This window comes from Myiozetetes cayanensis, unplaced genomic scaffold, assembly GCF_022539395.1.
Source record: "Myiozetetes cayanensis isolate MyiCay16 unplaced genomic scaffold, myiCay2020 scf2-11, whole genome shotgun sequence".
In the NCBI taxonomy this organism is placed as follows: domain Eukaryota; kingdom Metazoa; phylum Chordata; class Aves; order Passeriformes; family Tyrannidae; genus Myiozetetes; species Myiozetetes cayanensis.
The window spans coordinates 78,883,009-78,894,589 of NW_026087411.1; the positions used below are offsets into that span (position 1 = coordinate 78,883,009).

The 11,581-nt window shown below is 42.6% G+C and overlaps 1 long non-coding RNA gene across 1 annotated transcript in view; it reads left to right on the forward strand.

The window, feature by feature from the left end:
* Window positions 1–1,045, forward strand: part of LOC126639845 (uncharacterized) — a 49,381-nt gene extending 48,336 nt beyond the window's left edge. Inside the window, exon 3 of the long non-coding RNA XR_007628893.1 lies at window positions 31–1,045. This is a non-coding gene — a long non-coding RNA (uncharacterized LOC126639845). The remainder of the gene's footprint in view (window positions 1–30) is intronic.
* The last annotated feature ends 10,536 nt before the right edge of the window (window positions 1,046–11,581 follow it).

Here is an 11,581-nt window from a genome sequence, read left to right on the forward strand (position 1 = left end):
AACTAACAAAAAACTTGTTATCCCCTCCAGGTCCATCATGTCTACAGTTTAGCAGGAGAAAGCAAAGGAACAAGAGAGTAGAAGATAACTTCAATGGGGAAAGCAACTAGCCTTTGCACAAGTGGCTTTTAGGCCTGAGCATATGAATTGGACATATTCATTTCCTCAAACTGTATATTTTCATGGCTCTTTCCTCGATGGCTTACATGTATGTGTTGGAATCAGTTCTGTCTTATCATCATTGCCATGGTTACCTTATCATTATTGTATGTATGTGTTGCTGTATTACTATTGCAGATATCCTACCAAAGTTCCCTAAAGCAAAATGATGCCAGAACTTACTCTGCACACATCCCAAACTACTAAGCATTTGTATCTTTTATGATTTCTTTCCCAGCTAAAACAAAGTTGGCTTGAACATCTCTGCTGAAATAAAGCTGTTTGCCCTTTCTGGGTAGAGAACAAATTACTCCATACATCATCTTTACCATAAGCCAATTCCTTACATCAAATGCAAAAACCTCCTCCTGCTTAACTGGACTCCTCAGCAGCCTGATTTGTCTTTACTTCCATTACTACATTGCTAAAAATCACAAGATAGTTGATGTCTGCAGCAGGGAAGACACGTCAGCCTCTGAAACGAGGCTGTCATGATACAGCAAACGCAGAGGTCATTATAGCAGGGTAGGGCACATCTCAAAGGCCAGGACAGAGAAAAGTTTGAATTTGGGATGAAAAATATCTTTGCTGGGGGCACGATGCCACAGGGCTACAAAGATTGTCAGAGATACGGAACATCTCTCCTATGACGACAGGTTGAGAGAGTTGTTCAGCCTGAAGAAGACTCTGGATAGACATTACTGCAGCTTTTGAATACTTAAAGGGAGCTTATAGGAAAGATGGCAAAAGACTTTTTGTAGAACCTGTAGCAATAGGACAAGGAGTAATGTTTTTAAACTAAAAGAGGGTAGATTCAGACTAGATGTAGGAAAGAAATATTTTATTATGAGGGTGGCGAAACACTGAAACAGGTTGCCCAGAGAGGTTGTGGATGCCCCATCCCTGGAAATGCTTAAGGATAGGTTGGACAGGTCTCTGAGCAACCTGATCTAGTTGAAGATGTCCCTCCCTTCTTATTACAGGGGGCGTGGACTAGATGACCTCTAAAGATCCCTTCTGACTCAAACTCTACTATGATTCTATGCAGTCTTTAAGAATAGAATTGGGAAAACCCAGATGTTAGCATCTGGTTTTAATCCAAACTCTGTATTAATTTCCAATGGCCAAATGAATGCAGAACTCTCATCCTAAAGAGTAACTCAGCTCAGCACTAACCACCAGATTTCTTGTGCTATTTATCCTTCTTATAACAACTGCTCCTTACTACGTACACAAGCAGAGGTTTTGAATATGTTGTGATAATGAATGCCATTATGAGGTTAGAGTACAGTGGCGTGAAGAAAGTGATTCATCACTGGGAAGAGACAAACAAAGAAATGTATTGGATGATACATTGCCTAGATGCACTATTCTAAGTTTATAAGAAAGAGGTTATGTATTGTTCCACAGATGTAATCTAGTATTACCAAACTAGAGAATACCAAATACATTTAGAATTTTTATAACAATTCCCATGATAAGAGGAATGAAATCTAAAATAAATACAAGTAAATAGCAGAACCTCTAAGTGGAAAGGATGTAGTAGTAGTAATTGTAGCAGTGAAACTCGCAGTTTGTCAGTAAGTGCAGCCAACTCACCATCTTTTTAAGTGGAAATGGAAACTGGGACACAAGGCCATTATGATACAGCAAATATTGAGGTCATCATACTTTTTAGCTAGAGGAAAATAAGGCAACACTTGCTTTGTCACATGTTCAAGTGACACATCACTACCCCAGACTGACAGTGACCCCATCACCCCACTATACCTGCAAAGTTATGGGCCATGGCAAGAATTACTATTACATGGTAAAATTTTCATAACTTTTTATAGATATTGCTCTATCCTCTGCTAACACCCAGGAGGTTTTGTCTGAGTGTCTGTTGCTTTGAGATGCCTCAAAGGTCCTGGTTTGCTGGGAAGGCCCAGCTGAATGCTTGCTAACCTGGGGACACCTTGACACTGGAAGCAAGTCATCATTTCAGGGAGGCGCAGAGGCAGTAGGGCTCCTGCTGCCAGCTGGGATCTCCTGGGCAAGCTGGGGCATCTCTGGGGATTGAGTGTGTGTGGATTTCTTCTAACAAAGACAATCTTCTAGCTCTAAAAAATGTAGATTCTTGGTGTCAGGCATTTGTCTTTCTTTACCATCCATCTGGGAAATGCAGATTGTGTTCATTATGCCAAACAACTTTCAAGGGTCCATGCCGTCTGGAAAACTGCATTGATGTTCAAGATAGGTTGTCCTGTCCCTATAGCAGAAACTGGATTCCCTAGCTGGTGAGATGCTTTCCTTTGACCAGGCTTTACTGCAGTGAGTTCAGAAAAAGGACAAAAAGATGATTCTCAAACTCACTCCAGTATGTCAACATATCTTGTGTACTGGGGACCCCAGACTTGGACCCAGAACTACAGGCATCTCACCAGGGCTGAGAAGAGAGGAAGAATCACCTCCTTCGACATGCTGGCAATGCTCTTAGTAATGCAGTCCAGGATACTGTTGGGGGTTTTTGCCACATGGGCACATTGCTGCCTCATGCTCAGCTTGGTGTCTAAGAGGACCTCCAGGTCCTTCCCAGCAAAGCATCTTTCCATCCAGTTGATCAGCTCTCCTCATATACTGGTGCCTGAGTTTGTTCATCCTCAGGGGCAGGACTCACTTTTCTGCTTGTGGAAATTCATAAGTTTCCTGTTAGCCCATTTTTCTAGCCTGTGCAGGTCCCTTGGAATGTCACCACACCTCTGGGATGTATTGTCCACTCTCCCTAGTTCCATATTGTCTGTGAAGCTATTGAGGGTGCACTGCTTCCTGTCATCTGGGTTTCTAATGAAGATGTTAACCAGTACTGGCCCCAGTACAGACCCATGGGATGCACCGCTAGTCAATTCTCTACATTTGGCCCCATTTTTTAGACAGTTTTCAGTCCACCTCATCAGCTTGATACTGTTTGTTAATCCCCACTAGTCCCAAGGAGCTACCTGATGGAGCCTGTGAGATGGGACTACTGTGCAGGTGCCTCTTCTTCTCCAGCCAGGTCCAGGCATTCATGAGATCGACTGGTGATTAACATGCAGCCTGTCCTGATTGTTTAGGAAAATACAGTTTGTAACCTAAATTGAAGAACTCTGGTGAATCCCACAACATAATAACTCAGTTAAATGCAAATTACTTCATCATTTGTGAAATTTCCAAGATGCATGTGCTCTTATAAACAACTTGAAATTAAAAATCCCTGGTTTTCCTTGAGTGCTATTGGGTTTTTCAATGCCTGCTGCTTTGCACCATCTGTGTATAGGGTTGCGTGTGATTACCCAGATCCTGCACACGTGAGGAAGCTTTATGAGCTCTGAGATCAGCTCCAGATGGTGGCTGGTTGCTCTCCTTTTCCCAACATCCATAGGATGCCTAGCTAGCAGGAAGTGGATGTGGCCCCCAGCAACACAAGACAGAAGAGAAGAAGCAGGTTGCTGAGCAGGGCTGGTGGAAGAGTTGGTCCTGATCCTCAGGTATGGTCTAGCAGATAGGCACGAAGATCCTACACAATCAAACCTTTTGAAGTCTATAGAAAAAGGTCAACTGCCCCATGCCTGAAAGTCACTCAAGGGGCTTTACTTATTACAGTTATTATTATGTTTGTTATGGTAAGATGTTATAGCATAGTTTTGTATGGTAATGAGTTCAGTTATTAAAAATTACCTTAAAACGCAAAGTGCTGAGCCTGGTTCTCATCTTTGCACCTTCTCCAATCAATAACATCAAGGAGACATGAGGCCATCTCAGAATGGCAATATGCAGCACCAGTAACAATGATGTGGAAATTAACCTGAAGTTCACAAACATTTGAGTGCATTGGTGCTTTTGCCTTAGAACTTGTTTTTTAATCAACTTCAGCTTCATAAAATTATTCATGGTAGTTATTTCAATTATCTCCACTTGGTCCTTCCAGGAGTACGTATTCCACAGAATGGAAGGGATGGAAATTTACCTAAAATGCTGCGTAGAATCTAGAATCATGGTTGTCCATTTGGAAAAAAAAAATTGCTCATTTCTGTTGAAAGATATAAAGAGAAAAATAATTTTGATGAGTCGGGTTTAATTTTAAAGAACAACTTTTTGAGTGGAAATAGATTTTGGATTAGCCAAGGTTGATGTTTCATGGTACCACTGTGCCTGTACCGCTGAGTCCTGCAGACACACACAGGTTTAATCCAAGGCTGCAGCTCCTCAAGAGGAGCAATGGTAGCAGCTCAGCATGGCATGCTGGAACTGTGGTCTGTGCAGATCTTACTTCCTCATTAAAAATTAAGGTAGCTCTATTTTGCTCCACCTTAAATAAATCAGTGACCCTGAATTTTCTGGCAAATCCCCAGATGTGGTCTTCTGTGGGAAAAATTTTGGGTCCTTCTTCTGTTCATTAAAAATAAAAGAGAAAAAAAATCGTATCACTGAGGATAATAGACTTTGTCAGCTCCAGTTGTAAGTTGCTTAGCTCAGCTGAGTAATGTCTGCCAAATGGCAAACTTGAAAGATCCTTTTTCCCCATCTCCTTTAAAAATCCTGTGCCACTTAAAAATCACAGGTAGAAAAAGATCATCTTGGCTCTCCACATTGGCCCCGTACCTTTACAGAATACTATATTATATTATTTTGACTGTTGCCTTTTCTAATATGGTCATATATATCCAGAGCTTTTGATTTGGACAAATGGTGGCCTTACTACACTATTGCCTAATTATCCTTAGTATCTTATCCTTGAATTTCCAGGTTTTGCTTTCACTTTTCTTATTTCCAGCAAAAGTTGTTCCTAAAACTGTAGATGAAATACAGGAGCTTCTGACAAAGAAGCATAATAGCCAGAGGGAGGGGGGAATGCATAGGGCAACTTCTGCCCTGCTTGGCTAAGCAGAACTTCCACTGACATCCTGAAACAGATGAGGTCCTGATAAAAACAGTCATGATTGACTGTTGTGCTATCTGGCTGCATTCTAGACTTGTAAATGAATTTGAAAACCGCCAGGAATCTAATCTTTTTCAGAGGAACAGCTAAGAGAGAAAGAATTATGTTATGCAGTTTTGAGGCTAACAGTGTACAGTAAATGAAATCCTGATCAAGCAAAGTGTCAGTGTAGGAGACATTTATATTACCCACTGTTGCCCACCTAAAAGCCTTAACTAGTACTTTACATTTCTGAGGGCGTTATGGAAGATGGGTGGGATGGAGTGGTCTGTGAAATATCCATTTCTGCCTGGTAGCAACAGAAGGAGTCCAGAAGAACTAGGTTAGAACTGGCACTTTTCAGTTTCAAAATCTGGGAGAAATTAATCCCAGCACCAATTTGACAAAAAAGAAACAAAGGATCATGATTGTTTGCTACTGGTGGAAACATCCAGGTTTTTGAAATGCTCCTAAATCAGTGCTTGACATCAGCAATATTTTGTGGCAATCATTTTCAGGAGCTGAACATGTAGGTGAGGAACAGGAGAATCCTGTACCAGCTTGATCAAGGTCTCCTCCCACACCCACATGTTACCCTAGATCTGTGAATGAGGCTGAACTTGGTGAATTCCACAGTGCTTTGTCTGCTCCACAGCTGTATTTTAGCCACCTTCCAGCTTGTTTCACTCCTTCTATATAAGGTACTGAGTTCCTGGTACCATGTGCCAAGTCTCCTTTTCTTCATATCAAGTCAAGGGGAGTTGGGGTAGGGGGCAGAATGCAAACAAACAGTCAGGGTCAGACACTTCTTCCTTTATCCTCTGAAGGCCTAATCCAGAGGTGATTGGCATCAGTGGAGAAGTTCAGGGCTAACTTCATCAGACCTTGATTCAAGAGTGATTCTGCTGAAGGACAGCGGAACAGTACATTTGTGTGGGATGCATATCTGTGACAACAAAAGAATAAGTTCCATTATCTGTCATCTTGGACTCCAAGGAGATGGTTTCTTTTCCAGTAAAATATTAAATTCTCTGAGTAAAAAATATTCTGCCACCAGATCTTTGCATCTAAAAGCATTTGTAAAAGGATTCATTTTAAAACCAGAGAGAACTATTATTCTCTGACCTCTTATTTTGAAGGGAGTGCACAAGGTAGACTACAGTGTTGTTATTGCTTGATCAAAAAATGCACTTCAATGTTTGTTGGGAAAAAGGCTTTCCGAGATACAGAAAAGTATCTTTTCATAACAGTGTCAGACCTCTTGATGAATTACAGTATGTCACCAAACTGTGATTCCTCTTGCTCAAACCACTAAATATGTTTGCATACATTGTGTAGACTTAATATTTCCTCATAATATAGCTGTATGGAAAAGAAAAAGCAAACCCACCACCAAAATGAAACAAAATAAGCAAAGAAAAAACAGTTGTATTGTCTGTAAGGGCAATTAAGACCACGTTAATATAGTGTGATTCCATTCAGATTCCCATTAAAAAAAGGTAAATTTATTTTTTTAATAAAAGTGGTTTGTGCTTATGAAAATAAAACATGCCCATGTGTGTCTCAGAAGACTAGATAGACAGAGAACATAAAAGGTACAGGACGGAGTGAAAGCTGCCCATGACAAGGAGAGAACACCCCTGTGTGTGACATCCTCTTCAGCAGATTTGAAAAGGCTTCCTGGCCCCGGCCAGCCAAGCTCCGGTGGGATTTGCCTCACAGGGCTGAGAGGTCTGCACATTAGCAAAGGTTAGTTGTACACTGGAACTGAGCACCTGAGGGTCTCAGTATGAAGAGGAGAAAAGAATGAGCCACTCTAGAGGCTGATTCATGCATGCTAAGGTAAGAGTTTAAAAGAGCTGAAAGAATCACAGTCAACATTATCTGCTTTTTCCCACTGACTATTGCACAAAATCTGCAATATGGAAAGGAGATGTTTCCCCACTTCAAAGCCAGTTGGTTTAGGCATCCCAACAGATTTAAGCTATATCCTCAGCCATGGAGAGCCTAAGAGCTTAAGTCAGGTTTCTAGGGATTTTGTATATGAATAATAGGTAATTTGGAGCTAAAGCATGATTAGGAGCCCTAGGTGGGTGTGCAGTGTGGCGATAACTTCAGACAGACTTTATTACCTTGCTACTTGGATATCTCCTTGATTAATTCCTGCAGCTTCTGCGCTCTTATTTGCTGCAGATGATCTGCCCCACCATATATATAGATATATGATCAGATATTTCTCTGAAGCATGCTTTTTTATTTAGGCACCATGAACACAGGAAGCATTTTCCTGAGCAAAATTTGAGACCTCTTTGTTCAGCTGTCATATTGCCCAAAGAGGTTGCCTGCCTTGTTGCCTTTGCCTCAGGCCATGCAGTGGTTTGCTCCCCTTCTCTTTCCAGACCCTAGCTTCTTGAAGGATTTCTTGTCATCTTTCTACCTTTGACTCACTGTCCCAGAGTATGCCCTCAAATATTTGCTTTTAAACCCTCACACTATGTGCCCTGATTGTCACATAAGCCCATCATTTTGGTCAGCTACTGTTGAGTAAAGGGGTACTTAATCAACATCTCATGAAAAGTTGTTGCTCTTTCCAGTTGTTCCAGCAAGGTTTGGGGTTAGACAGGCTCCCTAGGAGCCACTCAAACTTCCTCATAACAGTAAAACACCGAATCCTTTCCTGAACTTTACAGACTTCTTGGTGTCAGCAATGTTTCAGCATGTGTAATGAACCATGGTAGCATATACTATTAATTCTGTAGCCCTTCTGCCTCTTCCATCAAACCCTTCATTTGTTTGCCATGCTTACCTGTCCTGTGATGCTTAAACACAGGAAGAAATCTCCTTAGGTCAGGGTCCTGTCAATCAGTTAATGTCTCCAAAGTGCAACACACTTTTAACAGAATTGTATTAATAATGAATCATATTTGCTTTTCAGATGTGCAAACACTTATCTGAGTTTTCCCTTCTGCATGTCAGAGAGGGTAGGGACTCATTACATCCAAAGGGCAAAAAGCCACTACTATGATGACAATGTCAGCTGCTGTAGCCCATATGTGACAGGAAAAACAGGATCTACCTCCTGTTTAGTAGCAGCAACATTTTGTCATGCCAGCCCCTCCACAGCTGCAGGCAAAGCAAGGCATTAAAATGGACACAGGGCCCAACATGTCCAGTTTTACTGCAGTGGTACTTAGATACCCAAGTTTCACTACATCAAAGGGAAGACAGTTATCAGCATGGATGTTTTTCCTGAGGTAAGACAACCCCCTATTCCTTTCCATTCCCTTTTAGGATTTAAAGAACTCATGCAAGAGCTCACTTCAAAGACAGGTGGGTGAGGAAACAGAGGGAATATTGACTTTTAAAGTAGCTTCTTGCCTGTATAGGATTAAGGAAGTGGGGTAGGTAGATGGTCACCTTGTCTTCCTCATAATTTTCCTCTTCTCCTGAGCACTGACTACTTTTCTTTTCATTTCATCTCCTTAGAGGAGATTGACATGGCAACACAGGGAGAAGGAAGAGAGCAAGAAAAATCAGTCCCATGGGCTTTCCTGCAATATGGTCTGAGGCACCCTTGCCCTTCTTCTTTATCATCATGTCCCAGCACAACTCCAGATTCAATGCAAGTGATGGACAGGTGGTCAAGACACAGTCAGCCCAGGATAGTGTCCTCAGGGAACAGGGCTGAAAGGGTTCATAGGGTTGCATAGCTGAACGTGGTTACATCTGGGAAATGTGCATGCTCCCCCCGAGTCAGATGGCAGCAATAGTTTTCCATTGACAGACAGACTCCTGCTCCGTTCACTGTGTTGTTGGCACTTCACTTCAGTTGCATTCTTAGATGACCTTGTCTATTTGCTTTTGGGACCCAGCCAGCACCTCTCTTGCCAGTTACCCATTCTCCATAACGCATACTGCTTTTACTTTAATTCAAGTGATATGTATTTCATGATAAACCCATTACTTTTTTGTTTAGTAGCTGTTTTCTCTTTGAGTCACATTTTCTATGCATGCTATGGGTCAGTCTCCCACCAACCCCAGAGTGCTGGCTCAGGTAGCCAAAGATCCTATCGCCTAATTATTCCTGTGGGTGGAGAGGATTTCCAGAAGAGATGAGGCAGGCAAGCAGTTGCAATGAGCCAGCTATGGACTTTGGACATTCCACCTTCTAATTCCTCCAACCATCAGCTACCTTCACAGGCTTGACAACCTGCCTGCTGCCAGCTCTTCTGCTGTCTCTCCTCATCCTGCTGGTCATGCAATATGGGAGCTGTTGGATGCAACAATTCCATGAAAATTGGAGAAGTCAACATTAGGAGTCAGACATTAGATGCTGCCTGGCTGCAGCTCAGCTGACTTCAGCAATGTCACATCTCCTTTTGCATTGCCCATCATAATTTCTACAGTGTGTACATGAGCATATTGTGAATAGGAGATAAACTCTTCATCCACACACATTTTCTACAGCTCACCTCCCCATACATTAGCAAGAGATTTTGAAAAATGGGCATCAAGTATAAAGATGTGAAAACAGCCACCTGATCGAGAAGAGAAGGTTTAAGCTCTGCCTGCTCTTTCAGCTCCTGAACATTGACTGACCTTGCAGTGCGTGTGTTAGTTCACAAACAGAGGCTTTGCTGGCTCAGGGAGGGAAGAGAGGTCTCGAGCATAGTTTCTCAGCCACAGATTCCTGCCCTCACCTTTCAGAGGTACAAACCCAGCACTGTCGGTAGCTGCATCTCAGCTGATAATAGCTGCTCTGGCAAAACACTGTGGGTAATATTTTTCAAATGATTTTCCTTCTTATCCATCCCAATACTGTATTTGCCTTTTCTTAATTATGGCTTTTTATTAGCTACTCATCCTAATCTCTTCATGAGTGATTACCCCAGGTTCTTTTCCTGCACTGCTCTTGTCCACTCATGGATACCCCGCTTTCTATTTGCATTTGCAATTCTCTTAACTGTGCTGTTCCTATACTTGTTACATTTCATTCCTTCCTCACAGCTCCTCTAATTCATGCAGGTCATTGCAGTAGCTCCTAGATTATTAACTACTATGCCAGAGTGTTGGGTCATTTCTATATTAATATTTCTTTCACTCCTTCCCATAGATTTCTCTTAGACACCTCAAGAAACACCAGGCCTCTGAGAGATGCCTGGGAAGCCTAACCCTTAGGTGGGGATGAGGAATGGGGAAGGCAGAGGTGGTAGGCAATGTTAAGAAGAGAGAGAGGTGAGCTGCAGAATTCAATCAGACATATGGGTTAGTGAAACCACTTTCACAGAGGAAGGATGGAGGACACAAACAGGCACATCACCAAGATTTACAGTGAGATGCTGATGTGAAGGGGTGGGAAAGAGGGTTTTTTGGCGCTATTCTGACCTTTCCATAAAAATATATTTCATTGACTTGACAAGAGCAAAATGTTGAAAAAGCCTCTGTTTGTGAAAGGTAGGTCTAGTCAGCCTTGGACATCCTTTGGGCAGTCAGCACTGTGGCAGCAGGTCCCTAACCAGAGTCAGGCATGTGCCTTGGTGGTGTGATGAGCCCTATTCCTCTGGGGAGGGGACACAGCCAGATGCACCCCCAAGAAGAAAGGGAGGGTAGGACAAAGCAGTATTGCCATGGGAGAGGCGTAGAGGCTGGGCCAGGAAGTGTTGATTGCAGCTCACAGCAAGATGCTCTCAGCTTGCCTGATGCTCAGCCACAGCCGCAGCCCCACTCTGTGGTGAGCCCTGCCACAGTTGTTGCAGGCAGCTGTTGCTGCTGCTCTCTGCTTAATATCCTGCTTTGTTTTTCATGTGAAGCCAGCCACTGACCACTCCAGGCCTTCTGACTTACTGCCTTTTGCTGCGAGCAGCCCTGCTCTTTTATTGTATAAAGCCCTTTCTTGTTGCATACATTTTCTGTAAAGGTCATGCAAGAACAACCACAAGAGAGACCTAGGAAAACACAGCTTATGAATTTGAGGGAAGATATGGAGAAAATTGCGGTCAGTTGGCACACATATCACTGCTTAGGAAGCAGTTAGAGAGAAGAATAAAAGTCCATGGTGCAAAAAGATTAAGACAGAAAAGAAGCAGAAAGAGTGGAGACATCATTGCCCTCTGAGAGCATTTTCAATGCAGGCACAGCTTTGTCCAATTGTTCAAGTTACCACTTTTATTGTGCCGTCAGACCCTCCCATTCTAGGAGCAACAAATGGGAACTGAATCACTTTGAAAGAGCTGAGAACATTTCTTCACCCAGCAGGTCTTCTCTGACCCAAGCATTTGCACCAAATCCAGCTAATAGCACCCAACAAACAGAACTCAAAGGTATAAAAGAGGTGTGAACAGGTGTCCTAAAGTCATCTGCCTGCACTCTCCCAGAACAAAGAGCTTTATCTCCAATTAGGCGGTACTGTCCCCAGCAGACACATAGCCAAGAAGAGGAGTGTCCTTGGCTTGAGTGCCTCAATGGCTCCAATCACCAGTGAATCAA